Here is a 21,554-nt window from a genome sequence, read left to right as displayed (position 1 = left end):
GGGTCAGAGGCCATAGAATGAGGTGGCAGCAATGAGGTTGTATTTGGAGTTCCTTACTCCCAAAGCAGGAGGTCACTCACATGGAAGGGAGAAAAAAAAGAACACTGCAGTGTTGTGGAGAGATAATGTGCACTAGGTGTTGAGCAAAATGTACACAAACGTCCATGTGACTGTGTGAATACGTATGCATGTATTTCCTCGGGCAATGCCCTAGTAGTGCTGAGCACCCAGCTCTTGGTTCTTCACTTCTATTGATCACTGTCCACTAGCAGGAGCCTTGTCTTCTGGGAAAATACAGAGAATTTAGAGCTGGGGCAGGGAGAGCACAAGAGGAACCTGGATCTTCTTGGGCCAGAAGTACAGGGACATGTCTGTGGTCTGACCTGGAGTGCTCAGGACAGGGTGGGGATAGGAAAGTATGGTGAACATATGGGGCAAAGGACTGTCTCAAAGAGCAGGTGACAGTAGCACAGACCTGAGAAGGTGCAGAAGAGGTGGTGGACCTGGCTGGAAGGTGCACAGTTACCAACAAGAAGGGAAGCTTTCCCAGGAATGAGCAGGGGGAAGTGGCAGGTTCCAAGCTGGGATACTGCCACTGAACTAAGTGTTGTGACCCCTTTTTTTTTTTTGAGTCTCACTCTAGCCCAGGCTGATCTGGAATTCACTATGTAGTCTCAAGCTGGCCTCAAATTTATGGCTATCCTCCCACCTCTGCCTCCCAACTGCTGGGTTTAAAGGCACTGTGTCACACCTGACTATGACCCTGTTTCTTTTTAATTAATTGATTAATTTTTGTTTTTCCACAATAAGGTCTCACTCTAGCTCAGACTGACCTGGAATTTTCTGTGTAGTCTCAGGGTGGCCTTGAGCTCAAGCAATCCTCCTACCGCTGCCTCCCAGAGTGCTGGGATTAAAGGCGTGCGCTACCATGCCCGGGTTTTTATTTTTATTTGGGACACACACACACAGAGAGGGTGGGGGGAGAGGGAGGGAGAGGAGAGGTAGATTGAAACAGAGTGGAAGAATGAAATAGAGAAAGACATAAAGAGAATGCGCCAGGGCCTCTAGGCACTACAAATGAACTGCAGACGCATGTGCCACCTTCCTTGTGCATCTGGTTTACATGGGACATACAGAATCGAACCTGGGTTCTTACACTTCGCAGGCAAAGCTTTACCGCTAAGCCATCTCTCCAGCCCGACCCTGTTTTTCTTTTTCTTTCTTTCTTTTTCTTTTTTTCTAAGAGAGGCTAGTGGACAAGAGGGTGCAGGCATGAAGGAAAAGGTTCACTGGGCCTGATTGGAAGGGACAGCATGGGGCCAGCGACCCAGGCAGGCTAAGATGGAAGGGAAAGCCAATGGGACAGAAGCGTGGCTGGAAATGGAGGGCAAATGGAGTGGCATATTCCTCTGACCATGACGGCCTTCCTTCCTACCTGGGGTTCTTGTCCCCAGTGGTCCACTCTTGCTCTGGTGGCCACCAGGCCATGCTCGCCCACAGCCTTCCTGGCCTTGGACCCCAGGCGGAGGGCGCATCGGCCAGGGGGATGTGGCACAGAAATTGAGCCTACTCTGCCGACACCACTGGACCTGGGAGACTCTGTTTTCCGCTAGCCATGGCACTTTGGAAAGTCTGCGGGGTCGCTGCCCATGGGGCATGGGAGCAGGACGGCGGTCTCTTTAAGCCGATCAAGCACGCGCCGGGCGGGAAAGGTGGAAAGTGCGGCGCGCGCGCGCTCGCTTCCTGTGCGCGGTGACGCGACGTGGGGTTTCCCAAGGCTGCGGGCAAGGGCCGCCGCGCCCATCCTGATGGCTGGAGGCGTCTGAGGGGCGGACGACGGCGGCGACGGCGGCGGCGGCGGTGGCGGCGGCGGCGGGCGCGGGCGGCGAGGGCAGCGGGGCCGGGACTGGAGTAGCCGCCGCGCGGACCCCACCAGCCTCGCCGGCTCCTGCCCGCAGGCCGCGAGCGTAACGATCGGGAGGATCAGAGAGCGGCGTGGGCGCGTCAGGCCGGTAGAGCGCGAGGTGAGCGCGGCCGCTGCGGCCTGCCGACCCCAGGCCTATCGGCGACCCCGGCCTCTAGTCCTTCTCTGCGGGTGCCCGTGGGGACTCCGGGCTTCTCATCTTGGGGAGTGTGTGTGTGTGTGTGTGGGGGGGGGTCTGCACTCGCCAGCTTCGCCCCCGCCCCCACCCACCCCACCCCCACCGGCGGCCTGGTCTTCCTGCCGCGCCCGGGTGCGGCCCTCGGGGAATAGGCTGGGGTCCCATGCCCGGCGGTGGTGGGGTCCTGAGTTGGAAGCCCGGGAACCGGGCTGTGGACGCGCAGCAGGCGCTTCTTCTCGCGGCGCGCTGGAAGGTGGGACGGCCGAACGTAGTAGGCCCGGGGGAAACCCAGCGGGGTTCGGAGGATGCGGAACGCCCGCTCTGGGAACAAAGGCCGAGCCTTCGGCAGCTCGCGCCACGCCCGGCCGCTCCTTCCTGCGGGGCGTGCGGTGGGACTGGGCTGCCCCGGGAGCGGCCGCGCCGTGGGACAAAGCCGGGGTGTGTGTGGGGAAAGCCTTCGTGCTGCGTGTCTTCACGCGGGCTGCTACCTAACCTCTCCAGCTCGGGGCTGGTCTACAGTCGGCCCGGGAACACCCCTTGTCCCCGAGCTCTGGACACCCCAGACCCCCAGGTGTCCAAATGAATGGGCGCCGCGTCCGGCTGCCGCGACAAGATGGCGATGCGCGCCTTTGTCAGCCGAGGCCGTGCTATCCCGCCGACCCGGCGGAAAACAAAGGCCGGTCCCGGCGGCCACGGTCTTTGTGGAGTAGACACGGGTCTGGGTCTCCGGGATGGCTGGGCGGGACGGAACGTTTTGCTGAGCACCCCGCAGCCAGGGGCAAGGGCCTCTTTGCTCCTCCACACCCTCCCCGTTTCCCGTCGGGAACTGGTACTTGGCTTTGATATTTTCTAACCTTTGGAGGCATTTGAACATTTTTGGGGGGATGTGTAAACGCCACGGTTACCGTTCAGAAGTAGCATCAGGTGAATGTACTCAAGTACTCAATTCTATGTGGGGGCTTTCCAGGGTTAGCTGTAACATCCATTGGCGGAAGGACAACATCGATGCCAGGATTTTTAGTTTGAGAAGGCAGTCAGTGGCATTCACAGCTATGGGTTGCTAGAAATTTCACGTAACCAATGATTATGCTTTGGAGAGTATTCGTGGTTATTTTGTGTTATGTGGAGGTCTGATAGCAGTTATCACAAGTAATGTTTTGGTGGTTAAGTAGCCGTTTATGAGATTGACTGTTAACGAAGAAAGTGTGTAGATCATCTTTCATGATTAGCAAATAGCAGTGTTTTGTGAGAAGTTCTAGTTCACTCTAGAGATTGATTGGGTGAGGTCTTCAGAGCAAGCATTGTTAGTTTCTACATTTTCTTTTGATTTGAACCTATAGTCTTTTAGGGGGTGCAGAGAAGAGAGACTTTATTTGACGATAAGGTTTTTACTTTTCATGCTGAGGTTTTTTTTTTTTTTCCTGGATTCTTCTGGAAGGTATATACTGCAAAATGAAAGCCCACAAGCAGTTCCCTTTTTACTGTCTTACACTGGGTGTGTGGCCAGGAATGGAACTGGTACCATCAATTTGGAGACAGGTTTTGGAATCTCCAGACGGCAGAACTGGGTGGCAGGTTCTGGCAGACAGACCTTTCTGACAGAGCTGACCAGAAATGAGGGGGCGTGGGGGTGCTGGACTGCAGTGTCCTGCCTACACTTTAGTTCACAGATACAACAAAGTGTTGCAGCCTTCTTTAAGAAGGTGAGCATCTGGAAAGTCAGAGTTAGGTTTTCTGGTTGAATCTGCAGCACAACCTGTACAACAAAGCTATGTTTATCCCATTAAAGCAATACTAAGCAGAATGCTCTTAGTGACACATAAAAGGCTTTTATTTGTTTGATATCCTCAGTTATTTCTGATTGGGGGGGTTGCGAATAAATTTCCTTATAGTCAGGAGGCTGCAGATTAAGCCAGAATTGGTGACTGGAACATGCCTGTAGTCTTAGCACTGTAGATGCTGAGGCAGGAGGTTTGCTACATGTTTGAGGACACTCTGGGACTACATATTTAATTTAATTTTTTATTTTTTGCTTTTTTTGAGGTAGGGTCTCACCCTCAGGCTGACCTGGAATTCACTATGGAGTCTCAGGGTAGCCTTGAACTCATGGCGATTCTCGTACCTCTGTCTCCTGAGTGCTGGAATTAAACACTTGCACCACCACGCTCAGCTATTGGACTACGTGTTAACATATTAAGGCCTGCCTGAACCCCTGACCTCAAGAAGCCTGTGTGATAATGTATTTCTGTTGTTGTTGTTTTCAAGGTTTGGTCTCTAGCCCAGGCTGACATGGAACTCACTCTAGTGCCAGGCTGGCCTCAAACTCAATGATCCTCCTACCTCTGCCTCCTGAGTGCTGGGAAGTGTGCACCACCACCCCTGACAATGTTTTTTGTTTTGTTTTCTGAGGTAGGGTCTCACTCTAGCCCAGGCTGGCCTGGAATTCACTATGTAGTCTCAGGGTGGCCTCGAACTCACAGCAGTTCTCCTCCCTCTGCCTTCCAAGTGCTAGCACTCGAGATGCGGAGGTAGGTGGATTGCCATGACCCCTATTCGATTTCCCAGTACCCACATAAAAGCCAGATGCACAAAGTGGCATGTGCTTCTGGAGTTCCTTTGCAAGTGGCTGGAAGTCTTGGTGCACCCATTCTTTCTTTATCTCCTTGGAAATAAGTAAGTGAAATACTTTTTGAAAATTTGTTGGGAAAAAAAAAAAAGGCTAGAGAGATGGTTAGCAGTTAAGGCACTTGTCTGCAAAGCCAAAGGATCCAGGTTCGATTCCCTAGGGCCAACGTAAGCCAGATGCACAAGGGGACATATGTATCTGGAGTTTGTTTGCAGTGGCTGGAGGCCCTGGCATGCTCATTCTCTCCCTCTCTCTCTCTTTCTCTCTAGTAAATAAATAAATAAATTAATTAAAACAATTATTGAAAAAAAGGGGCTGGAGAGATGGCTTAGTGGTTAAGGTGTTTGGCTGCAAAGCCAAAGGATCCTGGTTCAATTCTCCAGGACCCACTTAAGCCAGATGCACAAGGGGGCGTATGCATCTGGAGTTCATGTTGGCACATCCATTCTCTCTCTCTACCTCCCTCTCTCAAAACAAGAAAAATTATTGGAGCCAGCCATGGTGGCCCACACCTTTAGTCCCAGCATTCATGAGGCAGAGGTAGGAGAATCTCCATGAGTTTGAAGCCCCCCAGAGGATATAGAGTGAATTCCAGGTCAGCCTGGGCTAGAGTGAGACCTTACCTTGAAAAAAAACAAAACAAAGAAACAGTTATTGGGCTGGCTGATGGCTCAGCAGTTAAAGGCACTTGATTGCAAAGCCTGATAGCCTGGGCTTGATTCTCTAGTACCCACATAAAGTCAGATGCCAAAGTGATGGATGCATCTAGATTTTTTATTTTTTTTTGCAGTGACAAGAGGCTCTGGCATGCCCATTGTGCTCTCTCTCTTACCTAGTCTCAGCAGGCTTTGCAAGCAAGCACATTTAACTGCTGAGCCATCTTGCCAGCCCAAGGATCTTTTCTTTTTGTTTTTTTGAAGTAGGGTCTTATTCTAGCCTAGGTGAATTCACTGTGTAATCTCAGTCTTGCCAGTGATCCTCTTACCTTTGCCTCCCAAATGCTGGGATTAAAGGTTTGGACACTGTGCTCTGGCTTTAAAAAAAGTATTTGAGGGGCTGGAGAGATGGCATAGCAGTTAAGCACTTGCCTGTGAAGCCTAAGGACCCTGGTTCGAGACTTGATTTCCCCAGGATGCACTTTAGCCAGATGCACAAAAGGGCACACACATCTGGAGTTCATTTGCAGTGGCTGGAGGCCCTGGCATGCCCATTTTCTCTCTATCACTCTCAAATAAATAAATAAAAATAAATTAAAAATATTTTTAAATGTTAATAAAAATTTCAAAATTAAAAAAAAATACTATTTATTTGAGGGGGGAGGGAGGGAATGGGTATGCCAGGACCTCCAACCTCTGCAAACAAACTCCAGATGCACGTGCCACTTTGTGCATCTGGCTTACTTGGGTCCTGGGGAATTGAACCTGGGTCTTTTGGTTTTGCAGGCAAATGTCTTAACCATTAAGCCACACCTCCAAACCCTCCCCCCCAAATTTCTTTTTGGGGTTGGAGTGATGGCTTAGCAGTTAAGGCACTTGATTGGGAAACCTAAGGACCCAGATTTGCTTCTCCAGTACTCACATAAGCCAGCTGCGCAACTTGGCACAGTTCGAGGTAGGGTCTTGTTCTAGCCCAGGCTGACCTGGCACTGTGTGGTCTCCAGGTGGCCTTGAATTCATGGCGATCCTCCTGCCTCTGCTGGGATTAAAGGCATGTGCCACCATGCCCACCCTCATAAAATATTTTAATAAAAACAAGAAAAAATTCACTTTTTTATACCTAGTGAGTTTGATTTCAGAATTTGTATTGTTTGGTATATTTGTATTGGCTACTTGAAAAATGGACTGAGTTTAAGAAATGGTAATTTCTTGGAAGAAGTACCAAATCTTTTGTTACATTTTATTTAGTAAAAACTGTTATTCATTGGTTTTATCAGAAAAAATTACATTTCTAAAGGTAGCCTTGAGAAAAGAATGAAAGAGCTGGAGTCTCTTTCTTGACTCACTATCCATGCTTATGGTACTGAGCAATTCTGATCTCCCCGCCAGATAGGGTCTCATCTCTATCTCAGGCTGACCTGGAATTCACTATGTAGTCCCAGGCTGGTGGCCTCATACTCACAGCAATCCTCCTACCTCTACCTCCTGAGTGCTGGGATTAAAAGGCCTGCGCCACCATGCCCTGCTTGATTCTATTTTAGAAAATCAGTATCCACATTTATTAGTTTCTTTATTGGATTGTTTTTCTCTGCCCAAGAGATTTGGCTCATGTCAGTCACTAAATTGGATTAAATTCTTACTGTATGTGGACTTTGGCTTTAGCATTAGTGGATTGGTAATAGATAGTCTCAATTTCATTATTTGGGCTTGACCATATGGCATGCCATGTTGTTTTGTTACTTTTTTGAGATAAGCATCTTTTAGTTCAGGCTGTCCTGGAACTCACTGTGTAGCCCAGATACTGGCCTTTATGAGGTGATCCTCTGCCTCAGACTCTCTGTGCTGTGATTATAAGTTTGAGCTACCACTTCTGACTTCATGTTGTGCTATTTTGAAATCTCTATTTAGTGTAAGTCTGAAGACAAGGAAGACAATTTTTTAGATTTTAACCCTGGATTAAATTGTGATTGCAAAAAATCTGGTGGTGGTGCACACCTATTATCCAAGCACATAGGAGGTAGAGGCAGGAGGTTAAGGATTTTGAGACCAGCCTGGGCTACATGAGACCATGTCTCTAAAAAACAAAAATATAAATTCTTATTTCTGGCTTGCATTTGTGGTGTTTTATTTTATTTATTTACTTATTTTGAGAGAGAGAGAGAGAGGCAGGTAGAAAGAATGGGCACATCAGGGCCTCCAGCCACCCACGGCAAACAAACTCCAGACACATGTGTGCCACCTTGTGTATTTGGTTTACATGGGTACTGGGAATTGAACCTGGGTTTTTTGGCTTTGCAGGCAAGTGCCTAGCCCTGGGGTGTTAAATTTTTATTTTATTTTTCGAGATAGGGTCTCACTCAAGCCCATGCTGACCTGGAACTTACTGTGTAGCTCAAGGCTGGCCTTGAACTCAGAGCAATTTTCCAACCTCTGCCTCTGAGTGCTGGGATTAAAGGTGTGACCAGTAAACCTGGCAGGGGGGTGTTTTGTTTAATCTGGTCTGTGTTGGTCAAGCTCGTCTTAGATTCCTAGGTTTAAGGGATCCTCCTGCCTTGGCTTTCCTGGGTGCTGGAATTATGTACTTTCTGAGAAATTGTGATGTAGACATTCTGTTCACCGGTTGGTTTAATGATCATAGAGTGAGGAACAAAAGAACAAATATATTGAAACAGAAATTACTTACAAAACTAAAATGTTTAATAGTGATGGAAAAAGGTCCACATGTACTGTGTGGGGTATGAATGTGTATGTGAGTGAAGAGAAGAGGCTATCACATTAACTGTTGTGGAAAAGAAATGGGGGAACCACACCAATTTTGTTTGTTTTTGTTTTTCAAGGTAGGGTTTCGCTGTAGCTCAGGCTGACCTGGATTCACTATGTAATCGTAGGGTAGCCTCGGATTTATGGTGACCCTCCTACCTCTGCCTCCTGAGTGCTGGGATTAAAGGTGTGCACCACCACACCTGGTTTAACCATACCTTTTTAAAGCTTGATTCCTCAGTACCAAGGTAAAGCTAGACACAAAGTGCTTGTATCTGGAATTTATTTGCATCTGGTACACCCAATATCCCCCCCCATGTGTGCTTGCAAATAAATAAAATATTTTAAAAAAAGGTCAAGCATGGTAGCACATGCCTTTAATCCCAGCACTCAGGAGGTAGGATCCCCTGTGAGTTCAAGGCCACCCTGAGACTGCATAGTGAATTTCAGGTCAACCTAGGTTGGAGTGAGACCCTACCTTGAAAACATAAAATAAAAACTTAAATTTTGTTTGTTGATGTTGATGTTAAGTCAGCAGATGATAGGACTGCTGACTGCTCTCTTCTAGCCTTGTTTAATGCTGCTTTTAGAGAAGCCATGGTGATCCTGGCTTTCAGGGTTTTTTTTCCCCCAAAATATATTTAACTTACTTACTTATTTGAGAGAAAGTGGCAGAGATAGAGAATGGGTGTGCCAGGGCCTCCAGCCACTGCACATGTACTCCAGACCCATGCACCATCTTGTGCATCTGGCTTACATGGGTCTTGGGTAATTGAACCTGGGTCCTTAGGCTTCACATGCAAGTGCCTTAACCTCTAAGGCATCTCCCAGCCCAGCCTTTAGTTTTATAAGAGCAGTCAGCCTCTTCCTCCCTCCCTCCCTCCCTCCCTCACATGTAGTCCAGGTTGCCCTCACACTCAGTATGTAGCCAAAGATGACCTTGAACTTCTGATCTTCCTGCTTCTATTTCCCCCAGTACTAGGTTTATAGGAGTGCACCGTCATGCCTGATTTTTTAAAAAATTATTTTATTTATTTATTTGACAAAGAGAGAGAGGGAGGGAGGGAGGGAGAATATGAGCGTTTCAGGGCTCTAGCCACTGCAAATGAACTCCAGCCGTGTGCGCCCTCCTTGAGCAGCTGACTTACGTGGGTCCTGGGGAATTGAGCCTGGGTCCTTTGGCTTTGCAGACAAACGCCTTAACTGCTAAGTCATCCCTGCAGCCCCATCATGCCTGATTTTATTCACTGTTGGGGGTTCAAACCTGGGATTCTTGAATGCTAGGCAAGCAAGCACTTTCTTTTTTTTTTTTCCGAGGCAGGGTCTCACTGTAGCCCAGGCTGACCTGGAACTCATGGCAATCCTACTACCTCTGCCTCACAAGTGCTGGGATTAAAGGCATGCACCACCATGCCTGGTGCAAGCAAGCACTTTTATTTTTTCACAATTTTTATTAACATTTTCCACAAGCACTTTTATTCACTGAGTTACATACCTAGTCTTTCTTTTTTTTTGGTATTTTTTTTTTGGAAGACAATAAATAAAAGTATTCTGTTGATTTGTCTTAGAATTTTAAGAGGGCCATTTTAAAGTAATTTAAATACTTTTATTTATGTTTAGGAGAGAGAGAGGCAGATAGAGAATGGGCACACCAGGGCCTTCAGCCACTGCAAATGAACTCCAGAAGCATGTGCCACCTTGTACATCTGGCTTACATGGGTTCTGGGGAATTGAACCTGAGTTCTTTAGCTTTGCAGGCTAGTGCCTTAACCACTAAACCATTCCTCCAGCCCAAGAGGGCCATTTATTATTTATTTATTTAATTATTATTATTTGGTTTTTCAAGGTAGGGTCTCACTCTGGCCCAGGCTGACCTGGAATTCACTATGGAGTCTCAGGGTGGCCTCGAACTCACAGCGATCCTTCTGCCTCTGCCTCCCAAGTGCTGGGATTAAAGACGTGTGCTACCGTGCACAGCTTATTTTTTATTTATTTATTATTAACAACTTCCATGATTATAAAAGATACCCCATGGTAATGCTCTCCCTTCCACTTATTTTCCCCTTTGAAACTCAATTCTCCATCATATCCCCTCCCCCTCTCAATCAGTCCCGAGAGGGCCAATTTTAAAAGCTGTCTGATTCAAAAGACCAAGATTATTTTAAGATGATTTTTAGGATTCAGTTGAACCAATTTTACTCTTGATAAAATGTTATTACAGGGCTGGAGAGATGGCTTAGTGGTTAAGATGCTTGTCTGCGAAGCCTAAGGACCCATGTTCAACTACCCAGATCCCATATAAGCCAGATGCATAAGGTGACACATGTGCACAAGGTGGCACATGCATCTGGAGTTGGATTACAGTGGCTGGAGGCCCTGGCACTGATTTTTTTTCTTGCTTTCTCTCAGTCTGGCTCGCTTAGACTCTCATTAAAAAAAAAGACAAAACAGGTCAGTCTGTTGGTCTTGCCTCAAAAAAAAAATGTTATTACAAGTCAGTAATTATAGTTCTAAGCGCCATCATGCATTTTCATGTTTTTTTTTTAAAGTTATTTCGAGGTAGAGACTACTTTATCTCAGGATGACCTGGAATTCACTCTTTAGTCCTAGGCTAGCCTAGAATTTTTTTTTTAAATTTTTATTAACATTTTCCATGATTATAAAATATATCCCATGGTAATTCCCTCCCTCCCCACCCCCACACTTTCCCATTTGAAATTCCATTCTCCATCATATTACCTCCCCATTACAATCATTGTAATTACATATATACAATATCAACCTATTAAGTATCCTCCTCCCTTCCTTTCTCCACCCTTTATGTCTCCTTTTCAACTTACTTAGCCTAGAATTTATAGTGATCCTCCTACCACTGCCTCCCAGAGTGCTGGGATTAAGGTGTGTGCATAGTGTATTTTATCAAGAGTGGGAGCCAGGGTGGTGGCACATACCTTTAATCTCAGGCAAGGTGGGAGGATTGCTGTGAGTTCAAGGCCACCCTGAGACTACATAGTGAGTTCCAGGTCAGCCTAAGCTAGAGTGAGACCCTACCTTGAAAAACCAAAACCAAACAAACAAAAAGAGTGGAGAGAGACTGTATTAAATTGTTAGTTTGCTAGAATGGGAGTACTAAGCATGAGTGGGACACAATGCTTGTTGAACTGGGTGGTCTTATGTTCATTTGTAATAACTGTGCGATTGTCTTCTCAGTCAGTACTGTTGGGGATCATAAAATACACTATCTATGTCAAGTACAAGTACATTTACTTGTTTGAGTATCTTAGTTGATAAAGTTTAAAAAAATTTGGACACTTTCTAACTGATGAGTATCTCAAAGCCTTTGTAATAGTTAACAAAAAGTTCTCCCAAAATTTAAAAATATTTTCTTTTTTCCTTTTTTTTTATTATTTATTTATTTGAGAGCAACAGACACAGAGAGAAAGACAGATAGAGGGAGAGAGAGAGAATGGGCGTGCCAGGGCCTCCAGCCTCTACAAACGAACTCAGACGCGTGCGCCCCCTTGTGCATCTGGCTAACGTGGGACCTGGGGAAGCGAGCCTCGAACCGGGGTCCTTAGGCTTCACAGGCAAGCGCTTAACCGCTAAGCCATCTCTCCAGCCCTTTTTCTGGTTTTTTAAGGTAGGGTCTTTTGCTCTAGCCCAGGCTGACCTGGAATTTACTATGTAGTATCAGGCTGGCCTTGAACTTACAGCGTTCCTTCTGCCTCCCAAGTGCTAGGATTAAAGGTGTACACCACAGTGCCTGGCCTTAAAAAATATTTTCTAAATTCTAGGAATGTGGAGAAATGCACTCCCCCCCCCCCCCGAAGAACAAGCACTGAGGTTGGACCCAGCTCTGTCACTTACATATCTGTGTTGGGATTTCATTGTTTCTCATGTGTGAATGGCACACTATAGCCTCCTTGATGTTTGAGTATTAATAGGTTAGCAGGGAAAGTATTCATAACAGCATTGTGCAAGGGTTATTCATTTCTATTAGTGACTTCACTTTGTAAAAATCTCCTTGAGAATGTTTGGTCATGTTGTAAGAAGACAACTTGCTAGGAGATTGGGGTTTTCTACCTTTCAGTTACTTTTTTTTGTTTGTTTTTTCGAGGTGGGGTCTTACTCCTAGCTCAGGCTGATCTGGAATTCACTATGTAGTCTCAGGGTGTCCTCAAACTCATGGTGATCCTCCTACCTCTGACTCCCAAGTGCTAGGATTAAAGGCATGTGCCACCACACCTGGCTTTTGAGTAGATTGATTTGTTTAGGACTGGAGCACGCTCATAACAGAGCTTTAGCTGGTAGGAAGAAGGATATAAAGCTGGTGATCCAGGAGCCTTGTGGTTGCCTAGGGTGGGGTCAAACATCTGTCCTGTGGGGTACAGATGAGTTTGGTTTGTGCATGCTGAGACAGAGGAGAATGCATGCTCATGTGTTATGTGTGTTGTGTCGTCCCGCCCCCCCCCCCCCCCCAGGTAAAGTCTCACTCTGGCCCAGGCTGACCTGGAATTAACTATGTAGTCTCAGGGTGGCCTCGAACTCATGATGATCCTCCTGTCTCTGCCTCCTGAGTGCTAGGATTAAAGATGTGCACCATCACGCCTGGCTGTTTTTTTTTTAAATATATTCTATATTATTTATTTGAGAGGGAGAGAGAGTGCACACACAAAGAAAGAGACAGATAGAGAATGGGCATGCCAGGGCCTTCAGCCACTGCAAACAAACTCCAGATGCATGTGCTGCCTTGTGCATCTGGCTTTTATGTGGGTACTGGGGAATCAAACCAGAGTCCTTAGGCTTTGCAGGCAAATGCCTTAACCTCTAGGCCATTTATTTCCCCAGCTCACTGTTACATTCTTTTCTTAAATTTTTTTTTTTTGTTTATTTATTTGAGACAGAGAGAGAGAGAGAGAGAGTGAGAAGATGGGCGTGCCAGGGCCTTTAGCCACTGCAAACGAACTCCAGACACATGCGCCCCCTTGTGCATCTGGCTTATGTTTGTCCTGGGGAATTGAGCCTCAAACTGAGGTCCTTAGGCTTTGCAGGCAAGCACTTAACCGCTGAGTCATCTCTGCAGTCCCTCCAGTGTTACATTCTTTATCAGGGATACATATAGTAATTCTAGCACTTTCTTCTCTGTAAAAGACTTGTGTTTGCACAATTCATTGTCTCCATTCAGTCTTTGTTCTCAGTAGTCTTTCCTCACAGAAATTTTGTCATTAATACCCATCTTCCTACTCTGCTGTGGCTTTAAAGCCCCATTTACCCTTCCCAATAGTTTGTAAGCTTTGGGAAGTTAGGCACTCAGGCTCACTGCAGCATTGCCAGCCCCTTAAACAGGGTGCATGGTAAATATTTGAATGTTAGGCTCCATAAGGTTTGGATGGAGGAAGCTTTTGGAGAGCATCAGCATTTAAGTGGTGATTGGAGTCCTGGGAGCAGTGATCAATTATTTAGATCAGTGGGCCTCAAAGTGTGATCCATGAACTCCTGACAGTTCCTAAAACCATTTAAGAGTTCATTAGGTTAAAACTGAATTTGTGATACTATGAAGGTATTTTATTTATTCGTACATTGTATATGTATGTATGTGTGCGCTAGTGTTTTTTGCTGCTGTGAACAAGCACAAAATGCTTGCTCCACTGTTTTTGTTTTGTTTTGTTTTGAGGTACGGTCTTTCTCTAGCCCAGGCTGACCTGGAATTCACTCTGTAGTCTTAGGGTGGCTTCCAACTCCAACAATCCTCCTACCTCTGCGTTCCGAGTGCTGAGATCAAAGGCATGTGCCACCACACCCAGCTTGCTCTACTTTTTGCATCTGGCTTTACATGGTTGTTGGGGAATCTAACTCGGGCTGCACACATTGCAAGCAAGCTCCTTTAACTGCTGTGCTGAGTATCACACAGCCTGTGAAAATATTGTCAAAATGTCTTTTTTTCTCTGGAGGCTGACCTGGTACTAACTCTGTATAGCCTTGAACTCATGGTGATCTCTGGTCTCCCATGCCCAGCCTTGTTTAAGTGTTTTTTTTTTTTTTTTTTGTGTGTGTGTGTGTGTGGAGGGGGGTAGGTTTGCTGTAGCTCAGGCTGACCTGGAATTCACTCTGTAACCTCAGGGTGGCTTTGAACTCACTTCATTAACTCACCACCTACTTTAGCCTCCCAAGTGCTGGGATTAAAAGTGAGCACCCCCATGCTCTGCTTGAATATGGGGGTGGGGGAGATGCTGCTCAGTTCTACAGTGACCTAGCACTTCATTGTCTTTTCTCTTTTTCTTTTTTATTTGAAAAAGAGAGAGAATGGGCGTGCCAGAACCTCCAGCTGCTGTAAGTGAACTCCAGACACACGTGCCACCTTGAGCATGTGGCTTATGTGGGTTCTGGGGAATCAAACCTAGGTCCTTTGGTCTTGCAGACAAGTGCCTTAACCGCTAAACCATCTCTCCAGCCTTTTGGTGTTTTGAAGTAGGGTCTCACTCTAGCCCAGGCTGACCTGGAATTCATTATATAGTCTCAGGCTGATCTCAGTCTTATAGTGATCCTCCTACTCTACCTCCCAAGTGGTGGGATCAAAGGCATCTGGCTCCACCTTTACCTTTCCTTATCTTCCTTCCCAACTCACTTTAGGCCAGGCTAGCCTTGAACTCATGGCAATCCTCCTTCCTTAGCCTCCTTAGCTGGAGCATTCATTCCTTATTTTGGTTCACATCTCCTTGTTTATTTGGGGGGGGGTAAGAGGAATGTACTTGTCTGATACATATGTTTGCTCACATTATGTGCATATAGGCACACGTGCAGATCAGAGGATTAGTTTTGGGTGTTGATCCTCTCCTTCCACCTCCTTTGAGTCCTAGATCTTATGTTCACTGTTGGTTTTGCCAAACTAACTGGCTCCCGAGCTTCCAGTATATTCTGTCTCCTCTCTCCCTCTCTTCAGTTTTAGGGTAGCCTCGAACTCATGGCGATCCTCCTACTTCTGCCTCTTGAGTGTACCACCATGTCCGGTTTCCTCTGTCTTCTTGCCTGTACAGTTGGCTGGAATTACAAACTCCTGCCATATCTTCCTGCTTTATAGTTGAGTGATGGGGATCTTTGTTTTCTTGCATTTTTTTTTCCCCAAGGTAGGTTTTCATTCTAGCTCAGACTGATCTGTAATTCACTATGTAATCTCAGGGCCCAGGGTGGCCTTGAACTCATGGTGATCCTTTTACCTCTGCTTCCCAAGTGCTGGGATTAAAAGTGTGCACTACCACACCTGGCTATTTTTTAAAAATATATTTCATTTTATTTGAGAGAAAGAGAGAGAATGGGCACGCTAAGGCATCCAGCCACTGCAAATGAACTCCAGATGCATGCAACCCCTTGTGCATCTGGCTTACGTGGGTCCTGGGGAATCCAACAAAAGGTCCTTTGGATTTGCAGGTAAACACATTAATTAAGCCATCTCTCCAGCCCCCAACTATTTTTAAAAATCTGTTTGTAAGGGGAAATGAGAGAATATGAATATACCAGGGCCTCTTCCTGCTGGAAATGAATTCCAGATGCATGTGCCACTTTGTGCATCTGGTTTTATGTGGTTGCTACGGATTTTAACTTGGCCAGTAAGGCTTTGAAAACAAGTGCCTTTAGCTGAGTCCTCTCCAAAACCCACCTCTTATTTATTTTATTATTATTACTATTTTTTGTTTTTTTTGAGGTAGGGTCTTACTGTAGGCCAGGTTAACCTGGAATTCACTGTGTAGTCTCAGGGTGGCCTTGAATTCATGGTGATTCTCCTACCTGTCTCTCGAGTGCTGGGATTAAAGGCTTGGGCCACCATGCCCAGCTCAAAAACCCCTTTAAAAAATGTTATTATGGGCTGGAGAGATGGCCTAGCGGTTAAGCGCTTGCCTATGAAGCCTAAAGACCCCGGTTCGAGGCTCGGTTCCCCAGGTCCCACGCTAGCCAGATGCACAAGGGGGCGCACGCATCTGGAGTTCGTTTGCAGTGGCTGGAGGCCCTGGCGCGCCCATTCTCTCTCTCTCCCTCTATCTGTCTTTCTCCCTGTGTCTGTCACTCTCAAATAAATAAATAAAAAATGAACAAAAAATATTTAAAAAAAAATGTTATTATTAGCAGAGAGAGAGAATGAATGCACATACCAGAGCCTCTTTTCTGTTGCAAACTCCTGACTTTACATGGATACTGGGGACTTGAACCTGGGTTGAAAGCTTTGCAGCAAGTGCCTTTAACCCCTGAGCCATCTCCCCAGCCCTCTCTTTTCTTTTGTATATTTTCATATTGTATATTGACCAGTTCTAGAAATTTTTTTCAGCAATGCATTTTTTTCTGCTCATATTGTGGCTGTTGATGACTTGACATGTGGCTTAGTGTGACCGAAGAAACTAGCTTCTTTTTTTTTTTTAAATTTTTTTTTTGGTCATTATTTATTTATTTATTTGAGAGCGACAGACAGAGAGAAAGACAGATAGAGGGAGAGAGAGAGAATGGGTGCGCCAGGGCTTCCAGCCTCTGCAAACGAACTCCAGACGCGTGTGCCCCCTTGTGCATCTAGCTAACGTGGGACCTGGGGAACCGAGCCTCGAACCGGGGTCCTTAGGCTTCACAGGCAAGCGCTTAACTGCTAAGCCATCTCTCCAGCCCAGAAACTAGCTTCTTAATATTTAGTTTTCATTAATTGTTTTGTTTTGTTTTCAAGGTAGGGTCTTACTCTAGTCCAGGTTAACCTGAAATTCACTACGTAGTCTCAGGGTGTCTTTGAACACAGTGATCCTCCTGCCTCAGTCTTTTTTTTTTTTTTTTTTTTTTTTTGTGAGCGACAGACATAGAGAGAAAGTCAGATAGAGGGAGAGAGAGAGAATGGGCATGCCAGGGCTTCCAGCCTCTGCAAACGAACTCCAGACATGTGCACTCCCTTGTGTATCTGGCTAACGTGGGACCTGGGGAAGCGAGCCTCGAACCGGGGTCCTTAGGCTTCACAGGCAAGCGCTTAACCGCTAAGCCATCTCTCCAGCCCCTGCCTCAGTCTTAAAATTGGGTTTTTAAAAAACCCTCATGTAGACTGGGTTGGTGGTCTACATGTTTAATCCCATAATCCCCAGCACTTAGGAAGCAGAGGTAGGAGGATCACCTTGAGTTCGAGGCCCCCCTTGAGACTAAATAGTGAATTTAGGTCAGCCAGGGCTAGAGTGAGACCCTACCTCAAAAAAATCAAACAACAAACAAAACTCATGTGTCTGGCCGGGCATGGTGGCGCACGCCTTTAATCCCAGCACTCGGGAGGCAGAGGTAGGAGGATCACCGTGAGTTCGAGGCCACCCTGAGATGACAGAGTTAATTCCAGGTCAGCCTGGACCAGAGTGAGACCCTACCTTGTAAAACCAAAAAACAAAACAAAACAACAAAAAAAAACTCATGTGTCTAGTAACTACCTTCTTGAACAGTCTTGGAGCATTCGGTTGGTCATTGGTAGAAATGGAAAACAAGTAAGAAAGTCTCGAGAGGTATAAATTTAGGGAATTTGAGCCGGGTGTAGTGGTGCATGCCTTTAATCCCAGCACTCAGGAGACAGAGGTAGGAGGATCGCCATGAGTTTGAGGCCACCCTGAGACTACATAGTGAATTCCAGGTCAGCCTGGGCAAGAGTGAGACCCTACCTCAAAAAACAAAAAAACAAAAACAAAAACAAAAAACCTTCGGGAATTTGAATTCTGTTTACATCTTATGTTTAGCAGCCTTTGTATCCAGGGTTAAGTTGAGCAAATCTTGGGGCCTTTGCCAAACATGCTACACTTAATTTTGGCTACTTTTAGTAGACATCATCTCCTTTGATAGCCCCTAGTATCTGCATAGGAGGATTTGTCAGGGCCAGATGTCAAGGTACTTTGTGTTCTAGCTTTGTTCTGTCTTACTGCTTTTATGGAAGCAGAACAAAGTCCCTGTCGGTAGTTTCAGAAGGATTGGTAGAGACAGCTACCAATATATCTATTCCAGTGTTTTTTGGGGACCAATGGCCTAACTCACAGGTCGCTGAAAAGAAGACAGAAAATGATCTCAGCCATAAATACATTCTTCCCTTGTGGAAGTGCTGAGTCCCCTGAAGTTGAGTATGCACTCTGCTCTCATACTCTTTGGTTTGATTCAAAGTAGGATCTAAACCCTAGCCCAGGATGTTCTGAAGCTCTGTAACCACAGGCTGGTCACAGCTCATAGTGAACTGCCACCTCACCTTCTATGTGTCATGCTTTGACAGAGTCTGAAAACATTGATGGTTGTCACACCATAGGATGTACCACCAGGGTGCTGCCTTGCAATAAAAGATTATCCAGCCCAAGCTTTCAGTTGCACCAAAATTGAGACTTAGCATCCTTCGTTTTCAAAAACTAGTTGCCAAAGCATTAGATGAGATTTATATTGCAGCATCACAAACAACCCCAATTTAAGTGACTGAAACAACTATTTGTTCACCCTTCTCTGCATTGTTGGTGTGGTCTCGTCTCAGCTAGGAATGCCTGTCATTAGGTCTATGGTGCTGCCCAGGCTCACTCATCCCTTTGCAGTCTGGGGCAGGTGGTCTGGGACTGTGCTTCCAGGATGGTTCTGCCCAGATGGCTGTTTAGCCAGGGTTTCAGGTCCTGCTCTTTCCAGGAATGTAGTTTAGACCTTCCTTGGCTGAGTTCCCAAAGGGCAGGAGGAGGGTTGACAGGTTTGTTGAAGGCATGCTTAGAAGTTATTGTCTACTTGTGCTGTATTTGTCTGGTCTGTACAAGTTATGTGCCCTGCCTTTAAAAACCCATCTCAGCCTTTTCTGTAGCATGACTTTAATCGCCTGCTTTTAAAGCTGGGCAAGGAGACCCATGCCTATAATTCTCAGCATTTGGGTGGTTGAGGCAAGAGGACAGTTGCAATTTTGAGGTCAGGCAGGGCTACTTGAATTGAGTCCCTGACGCAAAAAAAAAAAAAAAAAAAAAAAATTATCACCAACAACAAAATAATTCTTTATAAGAGGACTAGTATTAAAATCTGTGGCATCAGCCTGGTGTGGTAGTGCCTCACACCTTTAATTCCAGCACTCTGGAGGCAGAGGTAGGAGGACTACTGTGAGTTTGAGGCCACCCTGAGAATATATAGTGAATTCCAGGTCAGCCTGGGTTATACAGTAAGACCCTACCTGGAAAAAAAAAATCTGTGGAATAGATTACAAAAATGAACTCTTTGAAGATATCAGTTGATTTAGTGAATACCCAGTACTAGCATCCAGCAAGACACTGCTTGCTGTTCTCACCCTCTGATCTTTTGTTCTCTTGAGAGAGTGGCAGTTCATTTTAGATGGTCTGGTTAGTATGAGGTACTGGGTGGAGAGAGGGTACTTCTTGGGAGTAACTGGGAAAAGCCTTTCTAAGCAAGCACTACTGGATTAGTAAGAAGTACAGCTGGGGCGGTTAAAAGCCTCAGTTGAGGGAGTGACAGATTGAGTTTTAAAGATTATATTTCTTTCTTTTTTTTCTTTTTCTTTTTTTGTTTTTTTGAGGTAGGGTCTCACTCTAGTCCAGGCTGACCTGGAATTCACTATGTAGTCTCAGGGTGACCTTGAACTCATGGTGATCCTCCTGAGTGCTGGGATTAATGGCATGTGCTGCCACGCCCAGTTCCAAAGATTATATTTCTGAGTGAAGAATGGATTATTGGGAAATGGTGACATCAGAGTAGAAAAGAGACTAGTTGAAAAGAAGATGGGATTCAATGGGGGGGGGGGAACGGGATTATGATTATAGCATATTAAGTACCCTCCTCTCTTCCTTTCTCTTCCCTTTATGTCTCCTTTTTAACTTCCCAGTCCTATTTTTATTATTAATTAATGAAGCAGGATCTCTAGTCCTGCTGACCTACAGTCAATCTGTAGCCCAGGCTAGCCTTGAATTTATGATCATTTTCCTACCTTCCAGCCAGCCTCCTGATTCTGAAATTAAAGGTGTTGGTATTAAAAAAATTTTTTTTTTTCAGGTTCTATTTTACTTTTACTTTTTTTTTTTTCCAAGGTAGGGTCTCACTGTAGTTCAGGCTGACCTGACTCTCATCCTGTAGTCCCAGGTTGGCCTCAGACTCACAGCATTCCTCCTACCTCTGCCTCTAGAGTGCTGGGATTAAAGGTGTATACCCTCATGCCTGGCTTTTTATTTATTTAGTTAGTTATTGAAGTAGGGTCTTGCTCTAGCCTAGGCTGACCTGGAATTCACTGGATAGTCTCAGGGTGACCTCAAACTCATGGCAGTTCTCCCACTTCTGCTTCCCAGGTGCTGTAATTAAAGGCACCACCACACCCAGCCTTATTTTTATTTTTTTGGTTTTTCTAGGTAGGGTCTCATTCTAGCCCAGGTTGACCTGGAATTTACTACAGTCTCAGGGTGGCCTCTAATTCACGGAGATCCTCCTACCTCTGCCTCCCAAGTGCTAGGATTAAAGGCGTGTGTCACCACGTCCAGATGTAATCTGGGCATGTTGCTTGAGTCCAGTTGTCCATCAGAAGGATTATGGTAAGAAGGATTTGCATAGGATTGAAATCTCCAGTTGTTAAAATTTAAGGTGAAGGGATGGCAAAGCCAAGGGACCCTGGTTTGATTCTCCAGGACCCATATTAGTCAGATGCAGAAGGGGACACAGGCATCTGGAGTTTGTCTGCAGTGGCTGGAGACCTTGGTGCACCCATTCTCTCTCTCCCCCTCCCGTCCTCCTTCCCTCCCTCCCTCCTTCTCTGCCAAATAAATAATTTTTTTTTTTAAGGAAAATTTAAGGTAGAGCCAGTCATGGTGGCGCACACCTTTAATCTTAGCATTTGGGAGGCAGAGGTAGGATCATGTGAGTTCAAGGCCACCCTGAAACTACATAGTGAATTCCAGGTCAGCCTGGGCTAGAGTGAGACCTTACCCCAGACCCCCTCCCCCCCAAAAAAAAACATTTAAGGTGGAACCTGGGTGTGGTGGTGCATGCTTTTAATTCCAGCATTTGGGAGGCTGAGGTAGGAGGATCCTGAGAGTTCAAGGCCACCCGGAGACTATATAGTAAATTCCCACGGAGAGGGGAGGGGGGAGGAACAAAGGAGTGAAAGCCAAGCTTTCTCAGGTTGGCCTTGAACTCACAGCAAATCTCCTACCTTGGCCTCTGGAGTGTTGGGATTAAAGGCATGTGCCATGGGTATGAACATTAAGAGAAGTGCTTACTGAGCAGTTTGGTGAGCATAGCATATACATTTAGCTAGACAGCAGCAGACATTATACCCCCTAGGGCTCTTGACTACCCCCTGTTGTAGGTTTTCAGTATCAGGGATTTTTCCCTCCCATGGAGCAGGCCTCCATTCAAATTAGAGGGCAGTTGGTTTCCCCCATAACTGTTGTACCTGTTGGCTCATTT

The 21,554-nt window shown here is 46.0% G+C and overlaps 1 protein-coding gene across 4 annotated transcripts in view; it reads left to right on the top strand.

Annotated features, from left to right (window-relative positions):
* Window positions 1-1,885: 1,885 nt before the first annotated feature.
* The window catches only part of Gnb1 (G protein subunit beta 1), a 105,581-nt gene continuing 85,912 nt past the window's right edge, over window positions 1,886-21,554 (top strand). For 2 of the 4 annotated variants that reach the window (XM_045149690.1, XM_045149686.1), the window contains exon 1: window positions 1,886-2,024. The gene's annotated coding sequence lies outside the window, so the exon portion shown is untranslated. The remainder of the gene's footprint in view (window positions 2,025-21,554) is intronic. The other 2 variants (XM_045149687.1, XM_045149689.1) reach the window with 2 other exon arrangements.

The sequence above is a fragment of the Jaculus jaculus genome, chromosome 5 (genome assembly GCF_020740685.1).
Source record: "Jaculus jaculus isolate mJacJac1 chromosome 5, mJacJac1.mat.Y.cur, whole genome shotgun sequence".
NCBI lineage: Eukaryota > Metazoa > Chordata > Mammalia > Rodentia > Dipodidae > Jaculus > Jaculus jaculus.
The sequence above is the reverse complement of the archived record's forward strand: the minus strand, read 5'-3'. Positions and strand labels throughout refer to the sequence as shown.